Consider the following 10,763-nt stretch of genomic DNA (forward strand, 5'->3'; position numbering starts at 1 on the left):
TGGCTATTGGGATAAGAAGAAACTTGGACTCCGAGCCTAGATCTACCACTAACTTGTTGTATTACCTTAAATTAATACCCTTTTGGAGTCAGGATTTGTCCATCTCTCGAGTGTGATGTAGTTAGTGGGTCATTATTGATTCACAATTTGCCTCAACTTATTAGTTGCATTACAACTCTACACCTGGCACTTAGTAAATGCTTAATAATTAATGTTAGGGGCAGCTGGGTACCTCAGTGAATGAGAGGCAGACCCAGAGATGAGAGGCCCTGTGTTCAAATCTGGTCTCACTTCCTAGCTGTGTGACCCTGGGCAAGTCACTTAACACCAGTTGCCTAGCCCTTACTGCTCTTCTGCCTTGGAACCAATACACAAACCTGATTCTAAGGCAGAAGGTAAGGGTTTGAAAAATAATAATAATAAACGTTGACTCGTTAGCTGGCCGTGCCTCAGTTTCCCCCTCTGTAAAATGGAGTAGAACTTGGTGGCCTCTAAAGTCCTCCCCAATCTAAATTCAAGATGATATGGTCCTATGAATAATAAATGAAAGCCCTATTTACATGTCAGGGATTCTTTCTGGAAAAAAGTAAATGGGGGCAGAAGACCAACTGGTTGTTTCTCGGTTTTGCCCAAAGCCGGTCCTGGAGTCAGAGGCTCCTTTCTTTGTGATCCCCGATTCTCACCCAATCGAATTAGAAGGAGATGCCCAGAAATGGGCTGCGGAGATTCTCAGTTAAAGCCCTGCCCTGTCTGCCGTGATCTGTGGGGTGCTGCTGCCACCTAGTGGCCAACCAGGATATTGTAGACTAGTGTCCCTTCCAGGTTGTCTTTCCCCTTTCCATCCCTTAAAGGCAGGTAGGTACCGGGGCAAAGATGGTCAGAGAGGCGTGGCCAGAGAGGCGTGGCCAGAAAGACGTTTGCCAATCTCTGCAGCCGGAGCTGGAAAAACGCACCCATGCGCTCCAGGGAAACATTGACTTATTATTATTATTATTATTATTATTATTGTTATTGTTATTGTTGTTGTTGTTATTGTTGTTGTTGTTGTTGTTGTTATTATTATTATTTTAAACCTTACCTTCCCTATCGGCTCCAAGGCAGAAGAGTGGTAAGGGCTAGGCAATGGGGGTTAAGTGACTTGCCCAGGGTCACACAGCTGGGAAATGTCTGAGGCCAGATTTGAACCCAGGACCTCCTGTCTCTAGGTCTGGCTCTCAATCCACTGAGTTACCCAACTGCCCCCTTGAAACGCTGACTTTAAAATAAAAAAAGAATCTCATAATGCCGAGGGCAACTAGGTAGGTGCCTTAGAACTGGAATCAGGAGGACCTGGGTTCAAAATACGACCTCGGACATTTAGTAGCTTGGTGATCCTGGGCAAATCACTTAAGAGCTCCTTGCCTCGGTTTCCTCATCTGTCAAAGAGGGATGGTAATTGCACCCACCTCCCGGGGACGTAGTGAGGATAAACGAGATCCTGGGAAAGTGCTTTGCCAACCTTAAAGGGGATATATAAATGCTGACTCTTCCGATGCAGGAAAGGGTTGGGGATAATACTTGGAATAACTGATTCCCCGGGCGTCAAGTTCGATTCACCTTTATTAAGCCCCTGTTATGTGCCAGGCACTGTGCTGAGGTCTGAGCACATCAAAAGAGGCAAAAGACAGCCCCTGCCGGCCCTCAGGGAGCTGACAGTCCAACGGGGAACCCACAGACAAATCCACAGACATATCCAAAGCAAGCTCTGCACGGGAAGTTTCTTTAAACTCTTACCTTCTGGCGTAGAATCACTACTAAGCAGGGGACGCTCTCCACGTACAGAGAAAGAACTGTCCGAGCCAGGTGGGTGGAAGCGTCCTCTCTTTCACACCAGTGGGCTACGGGTTTTACTTTGGGCGTGGTTTTGTAAGAGGGTGCTCCTACGATGGCCGGTACGGAAGTGTGTTTTGCACGATAATAAAAGAGAATCAATACTAAGTATAGATTCTAAGGCTGAAGAGAAGTAAGGGCTAGGTGCCATTGGGGTGAAGTGACTTGCTCAGGGTCACACAGCTAGGTGAGATTTGAACCCAGGTCCTCTCGTCTCCAGGCTTGGAGCTCTCTCCGCTTTGCTACCTAGCTGCTCCTGTGCAGGAAATTAATCGAGGGAAGGCACTAGAATTAAGAGAGGTTGGGAAGGCTTCCGGTAGGGTCTGGGATTTTAGTTGGGTCTTAAAGGACGCCAGGGAGGCTGGTGATCGGAGCTGAGAAAGAAGAGCATTCCAGACCTGAAGAACAGCCAGAGAGAATGCCCAAAGCCAAAAGAACGAGTGTCTGGTTTGTGAGACCTGATAGAAGAGTACAAACTGGGGAGTAAGGTGTAAGGAGAGTGGAAAGATGGGAAGAAGCTGGGAAGATCAAGCACCGCTGCCACCATTGCGTTCTAATGGCTCCCTATTACCTCTAGGAAGAAAACCCCGCTGTTCGGTGTGGAAAGCCTTCCATAGCCCATCCCCTTCCCCAGCCCCCTTCCAGACTTCCTTCGCCTTACCCTTCCGTTCCCGGCTCTCCGAGGCTCGCAGCCTCCTTGCTATCCCCCTTACACAGAACCTTCTGCCTCCAGATTCTTCCGGGGGTCCCTCCTGCCTGAAACGCTCTCTCTATCCATCTCCATCTCCCCGGCTGCCCCGACTTCCTTCAGCTCTCCGCCAAAACTCTTCCGTCCTCCTTGTCGTAATTCCTTTTCTCGGCCCCTTCCGACGTGTACTGGGAATCGCTTCTTGGCACTTCCGTTTGTTCTCCCCGTTAGACTGGGAGCCCCTTGAGGGCAGGGACTGGTTTCATTCTTCTCGCCAGCGTTTAGTCCAGTGCCCAGCCAATAGGAGGTGCCGACTTCATAGATGTTTGTTGCCTGACTGCTTCGAGGGTTGAAGGAGCCAGCAACTTTCAGACTAGAAAAGATCCTTTGGGAGGGGGCCAGGACTGTGGTGGGCATCCTCAAGAACCAGAAGGGTTGCCGGGAAGAAACCTCTTCTCCCTGGCCTCCAAAAGCGGAACCAGCAGCATCAGGGGCCAGTGGCAAAGAGCCAGATGTTCAGTGATGTCGGGAGAAACTTGCACGGGATTCAAGTTGACCCAAAGTGGATGGGCTACCACGGGAAGGCATGCCCTGCCTGCCCTTTATTGGGAATTTCAGACAAAAGCTGGAAGACCACTCAGTGGCCCCGTGGAGTTCTAGACCTGGAATCACAAAGGTCAAGGTTCAAATCTAGCCTCCCACTGTGTGACCCTGAGCAAATTACTTAACTTCTGCCTGCCTCAGTTTCCTCAACTGTAAATGGGAATAATAATAATAATAGTATCTATGTCCCAGTATTGAGTGGCTGAAATGAGATAATATTTGTTAAGTCCTTTATAGACCTTAAAGTGCTTTTATTGTAGAAGGAATTCTTAGGGAAGGTTTGCACTAGATGATAATGGAGTTCCTATTCAGCTCTGATATTCTGATTCTTATATGTGCTTCCTGTTTTGGTGAATCATTTGTTCCTGTCCTTCCTGTATTTTTTTTTAACTTCAATCAGCAAAAATCCACTCCCTCCCTTCCTACCCCAACTTCTCACCACCAACTGAGAATGAAAGAAAAACAAAACTCCTGCTATAACACATGTAATCAAACAAATTTCCACATTGGTCATAACCAAAAAATTTCATGTCTCCTTCTGCACCCTGAGTGCTTCACTTCTCTATCAGAGGGGGCTAACATGTTTCACCATTTGTCCTCTGGGATTGTGGTTGGTGATTACAGTAATCAGAGTCCCTAATTCTTTCAAAATAGGTTGTCACTGTAAGTTGTTCTCATTCTCTTCACTTCACTGTGTCAGATCATAACAGGCTTCCTCTCCTCTATCTTTCTTATAGCAGAATAGTATTCCATCACAGTTATATTCCAGAACTTGTTCAGTCATTCTCTAATATGTGGGTATTCTTTCAGATTTCAATTCTTTACCATCACAAAAAGAACTGTAGATATTTTAAACATCCTTAGAATTATTTTTGTTTGGGACTAATCCCTCTCAAACCACCCTCCATCCAATTTCCCCTTCTTGCCTTTCCCTTCTGTTTCCTTATTGAAGGAGATGTATTTTTGTACTCAATTCTCTGAATGTTTCTTCTTCCCTCCTTTGACCAGTTTAGATGAGAGTAAGGTTCAAGTGTCAGCTGCTTCTCCACCCCTTTCATCTTATTTATACAGCTGTCTACTTGTGCTCCCCAATTATGTGAGATAATTTTCCCTAATCTTCCTTTTCCTTCCATTCCCTAGTGCATTCCTCTTCCCCCCTCCCTTTCCATTCTTCTCTTAAGATTATCAAGACATAACAGAACCACTTCCAGGCCTTTTGTCTATTTATTCCTAGTATGACCCCTGATGATGATGGGGTTAAAAGGATCACATGTATCATTTCCCAATATGAGAATATAAACAATGTATTCTTGCTTAGTCCTTTGTTATTGTTCATTCGGGTTTACCTTTTTATGTTTCTCTTAATATCTGTGTTTGAACTTCAAAGTGTCTTTATAGCTTTGGTGTTTTTATTAGGAATGCTTGGAAATCCTGTTTTATTGAAAAATCCATTTCTCCCCTTTAGGATTATATTCAGCTTTCCTGGATAAATTAATCCTGGATATAAGCAAATATCATTGGCTTTCTAAAGATAGTATTCCAAGTTCCCTACTTCTCTGTAGTGGGGACTACCAAATCTTGTATAATCTTTATTGTCACCCCTCAGGACTTGAATCCTTTCTTTCTAGATGTTTGTATCATTTTTTGTTTGGCCTGGAGTCTCTGGATTTTAGCTATAATGTTCCTGGAAGTTTTGGTTGGAAGATTCTTTCAGAAGGTTGGAGTAGTATATTCTTTTCCCACTTTGACCTCTAGTTCTAAAAGATCTAGGAAGCTTTCTTTAAATATTTCTTTAAATATTTTGTCTAGATTCTTGTTTGGGTCATGATATTCAGGTAGTCTATTGGTTTCTTAAATTTTTTCTCTTCAATTTGTTTTCAGGTCAGTTGTTTTTGGTGTGTGAAATACCTTATATTTTCTACTTTTTTCAGTCTTTTGATTCTATTTTAATATTTCTTGATATCTTATTGAATCATTAGTTTCCATTTTCTGGGAAAGCTTTATATCTTTTTTTTTTCCAAACCATTGATTCATTTTCCAATTCTTTCTTCTATATAACTCTAATTTATTTCCCCTTTTTCTCTAGCATTGTCATTTTGTTGACAAAGGCATTTTAACTCTAAAAAAACCTCTTATTTCCCCTCTTCTAGGAATTCTAGTTGAATTTATGCCCATGCTAATCTCTCTCTTTTTTTTAAGGTTTTGCTTATAGATGTTTTGAGGCCATTCTACTCCTATGTTTGTGTCCTGTGCATCCCTGTCCCTTTAATAATTCATTATGGTGGGATTTATTCTTTGTTTGCTCATTCTTTCAGCCTACTTTTTGATTTCAGGCTAGGCTCTGTACACTACTGGAGGTAAAGTCTAGACTTGTCCTGCTGCTGCTTTCTTAGAGTACTGAGTGTTGCGTTGTCCTCAAAGAGGACACTGCAGTTCAGAGTTAGACCACTGCTAGTTGCTTCTGAACCTGCTTCTTTCTTGGTACACTGCCCATGCTCTGTTGGGCAAGTAGGCAAGTAGGGAATGAAGATGCCCTTTGCAGTCTGCCCTGGATCTGTGATGTGGAACTAGGTAGTGAGTGACAAAGGTGCCATTTGAAGCCTGTTCCTGTAAAGGTCCCCCAGTATTGGCCTCTTATTACACGGGTACACAGCCTCTCCTAGTGTTCTTCCCTAGGGTCTACAAACCTCTCTGTCTCCCTAGGCTCACCTCAGCTGGAAAAATGACTCACTGTGGCTGTAGTTTGGATTTCTCAGATAAAATTCCATCTGGAGCTTTTTTTAAAAATCTGTTTGGAGGAATTGAAGGGGGTAGACATCTTGTGGCACTACTTACCCTCTGTCCCACTCTTTGGTTTATGGTTATATCAATTCCTTGTAGACATCATATTTTTGAGAGAATTCTCGGAGAGGTTCTAGCTTTCACTGCTACTAAATAACCATCTTGGCTCTGCCCCTGAAACATCATGTTTTTATCTCCCACATTAATTTTATGCCCCCCCTCTACTTTTTTGCTTTTTTTTTTAGCCCGTACCTTTCGTCTTAGAGTCAATACTGTGTATTGGCTCCAAGGCAGAAGAGTGGTAAGGGCTAGGCAATGGGGGTTAAGTGACTTGCCCAGGGTCACACAGCTAGGAAGTGGCTGAGGCCAAATTTGAACCTAGGACTGCCTGGCTCTAGGCTTGGCTCTCTATCCACTGAGCTACCCAGCTGCCCCTACTTTTTTGCTTTTTAAAAAAATTGTGTCCAAGATTGTATTTGATTGGCAGCATCAGCTGGGTCCTAGATGAGGTCACTCAGAGAATGTATACCTTCTCCCAACACACAGGAATGAGGATACTATTATTTGTTTTATGTGGATCAAATTAATCTATTTCGAATTTGTTATAGTGTGATGTATTACAGAGTCCTGACACTGGAAGGCATTTAATAGGTGATCCACTCTACCCTGTACCTTCTCCTTTTTTTCTACTTTTCTCATGAATACAAATCTACTCTCTATGACTTGTTTTTCTTTCTAAAGTGTATAAGAAATACAATATGTAATTATCAAAGCTGTTCTGCTTTTCTGCAATTCCTTCTGGCTTTCCTTCTGTTCAAGTCTATAATAACACCTATCTCCCAGGGTGGTTGTGAGAATCAAATGAGGTAATTTGTAAAGTGCTTAACACAGTACCTGGCACATAGCAAGTGCCTAATAAATACTTGTTTCTTTCATTCTTCCCTGGACTGGGTATTTAAAAACATTTTTTCAATGACTCCCTTCTCTTTTTCTTTCTTTCCTTTCCCCTTTCATTCTTTCCTTCCTTCTTTCCCTCCTTTCTTTCTCTTTCATCTTCTCTTCCATCCTTTCTTTTTATCCTTCCCTCCCTCTCTCATTTTCCTCCCTCCTCCCTTCCTCCTTTCCTTCCTTCCTGCCTCTTTCCCTTCCTTCCTTCTTTCCTCCCTTCCTTCTCTCCTTCCTTTCCTTACTTTCTTCCTTCCTCCTTTCCTTCCTTCCTTCCTTCTTCCCTTCCTCCCTCCCCTCCTTCCTTTCTCCTTCCCTCCTTCCTTTCTCCTTCCCTCCTTCCTTCCTTCCTTCCTTCCTTCCTTCCTTCCTTCCTTCCTTCCTTCCTTCCTTCTTCATTTCCAGTACTTATCACCTTTAGTAAGAAGGTGCTACCATGCTATCCTTATCACCCTATCTCTCTCAATTCCTCCAAATTAAAAAAAAAAAGAAAACTTCATAATAAATGGCATCATCAAGCCAAACAAATTCCATCAGAGGCTATGTCTGATTTATTTAACATTTACCTGGATTTATCCTGGATCCTCTGGAGGTGTGATTCGTTATTGCTTTGATCCGAGTTCTCAAGACTCCCACAGCTGTTGTCTTCATACTTTTCTTGTCATTGTACGAATTGTTCTAGTTCTGGCTACTTTAGTGTATCTCCTCATCCAGGTGTCCCTGGATTTTTCTGAAAATGCCCCTTTCATCATTTCTTATGTCACGGTGATGTTCTATTGCATTCCTCTGCAGTCATTTGTTCAGCCATGGCACAGCTGATGGGCACCAGGCACCCCTCGGGTTCCAGTTCTTTGCTACTATGGTAAGAGCTGAAATAAGTATTATTTGCCGGAATCTCTTCTGCAGCAAACCCGAAGACTTCCTGGAAGAGAATCTCCAAGTTTCCCAGCCACCTGATTCCCCTTTTGCAAGGCTCTTGCTGCTGTGACATTTTTCTCCATTTGCGTGTGATTCTCCTCTCTGGTAGATCATTGAATGAATGAATGAATGAATGAGCCTTGACTTTGACCGAGTTAATGAAAGCTTGGGAGAAATAAGACAGCCTGAAGAGAGTAGACGAGTGATTCCAGACCCTCTTTGGGTCTCCGAAGGGATTAGGAAGAAGCCAATGTGCAGAAGACTCGGCACTTGATCATGAGCCTCCAGCTCTCTGCAATTCAGGGAATGTCCCTCCGGGTAAAGCTGGGCTGTTCTCTCCTGGTGGAGCTCCCAAAGGGACAGTTTGGTTCTTTCACTCTTTTTTATATAGTCTCATTTGAACGCTTTCTCTGATTTCCTCTTGTTCTCAGTTCAGACAAATGAGTTTGTCTGCTCTTTGCTATGCGTGTTCATTATGGAATAGGCGCTTAGTGAGAAAAGAGTCAGGCCTTGGAGGTATAACTTGGGGCATGTCTCTGCTATTAAGGGGTAGCAATCAGGAACTTTACTTGAAACTAAAAACAATTCCCCCTAGGCTAATGGCATTTAGGAAGATTGCTGTTGTTCCGTGGTGTCTGATGCTTCATGAACCTGTGAAGCAGACCGTCAATGGGATTTTCTTGGCAAAGATGCTGGAGTGCTTTGCCATTTCCTCCTCCGGTGGATTAAGGCCAACAGAAGTTAAGTGACTTGTCCAAGGTGACACAGTTGTGAGTGTCACAGGCCAGATATGAACTTAGATCTTCCTGACTTCTGGCCTAGTACTCCATCCACTGAGCCAATCTAGCAGCCCAAATTAGGAGAATAGATCTGCTCCCCTCTCGGAGCTGTCCAGCCTCTGGCCCCAACTCCTTGCTTTCCTTCTGGCAGGAATCAGTCTCTCTGGGAAGAGGATGAGGAAAGGACATTGTAGAATGACTTAGAACCTTTCTGAAACTCATACTATCGTGGTTGGTGACGGATTCTTTTAGATTGCTGTAATACACACACACACACACACACACACACACACACACACACACACACACACACACACACACCAGTGGTAGAACCACAATCAAATCAATTCTGCCATTTTGTCTGGATCTAATCTGGACCTTGAGAGCCAGGTCTAGAGATGAGAGGTCCTGGGTTCAAATGTGACCTCAGACACTCACCCCAGTGGCCCAGCCCTTACAGCTCTTTCTGCCTTAGAACCCGTGCTTGGTATCAATTCTAAGACAGAACATAAGGGTTGTTTGTCCTTTCTTAATCTTCTTAGGACCGGGTCTGGAGGCCCTTCTCTATCCTGGTTGCTCCACTTTGGGCACTTTTCAATGTCTTTTCTAAAATTCTAAAAGCCCCCCCTACAGCTGATCACAGTATTCCGGAGAAGGGGTAACCCAAGGAGAATAGGATGGACTATCACTCTGCTGAGCCTGGACACTGGACCCTCACTGGTGTTTGGGGATGCCAGACCCTGTGAGTGCACCCCAACACCCGGGGCCTTTTCACGGGGAGAGACGCTGCTATCGCACTCGGGTCTTGTCCTTGGAAATCCAGATGCCAAACTTTGCGTGATCTGCGTTACATTTCCCCATAGTTTTGGCCCACTGTGGTAGTTTGTTTGCAGACGTGGCCACAGATATCTTCTCGGGCTCCTTTCCTTTTTCATCATCTACCTCCAGCTTTGGAAGTGCGAAGGTCCCACCAGGCTTGATGCTGGGCTCTGAGGTTTCCTTTTCTATTACCCACCTTGATCTAGGCAGCTCCCCAACGTCCAATTCTCTCCACCCCCAGGACTCACCAATGCATGTATCCTACATAATGTGATGGTCCAGCCCCTGCGACAGGGGGCTGGCCTTGGAGGCAGAGCCATCTGGGTTCTAATCCTGCCTTGGACAGCTGCCTCTGAGGGGACCTCTGGGTGTCTCAGGCAACTAGCTAGGATTTATTTACTAAGAATAAGGAGGGAGTTCACTACCTGGTTGAAATCACAAATTCTCTGTATTCACACAGTTCTTCTGAGGAACAAATGAGAATATATATATAAATAAAATATATGTATTTATACATTTATAAATAAAAATATATGTATATACATTTATAAATAAAAATATGTGTATATACATTTATAAACAAAATATCTGTATATACATTTATAAACAAAACATCTTTATATACATTTATAAATATTTATATATACATTTATAAATAAAAACATGTGTATATACATTTACAAATAAAAACATGTGTATATACATTTACAAATAAAATATGTATATATACATTTATAAATAAAATACATGTATATACATTTATAAACAAAATATATGTGCATATACATTTATAAATAAAAATATATGTATATACATTTATAAATAAAATGTGTGTGTATACATTTATAAATAAAAATGTATGTGTATATACATTTATAGATAATATATATACATTTATTAAAACATCTGTATATACATTTATACATTAAATATATGTATATGCATTTATAAATAAAAATGTATATACATTTATAAATTAAAAATCTGTATATACATTCATAAATTAAAATGTATAAAAATGTATGTATATGTACATTTATAAATAAAAATTTATGTGTATATACATTTATAAATTAAATATATGTATATACATTTATAAACAAAATATGTATATATACATTTATAAATAAAATGTATGTATATATAAATCTATAAATTAAATATATATGTATATACATTTATAAACAAAATGTATATGTATATACACTTGTAAATAAAAATTTATATGTATGTACATTTATACATAAAATATATAAATGTATATATATAATAAGTTATAGATTCCAGTCATTATTAGCTCACTAAGCCTGTAATTTTTTTAATGTGTTGTTTTTGAATCAAGACTATATTTGTCTGAAAAT

This window comes from Monodelphis domestica, chromosome 1 (genome assembly GCF_027887165.1).
Source record: "Monodelphis domestica isolate mMonDom1 chromosome 1, mMonDom1.pri, whole genome shotgun sequence".
In the NCBI taxonomy this organism is placed as follows: domain Eukaryota; kingdom Metazoa; phylum Chordata; class Mammalia; order Didelphimorphia; family Didelphidae; genus Monodelphis; species Monodelphis domestica.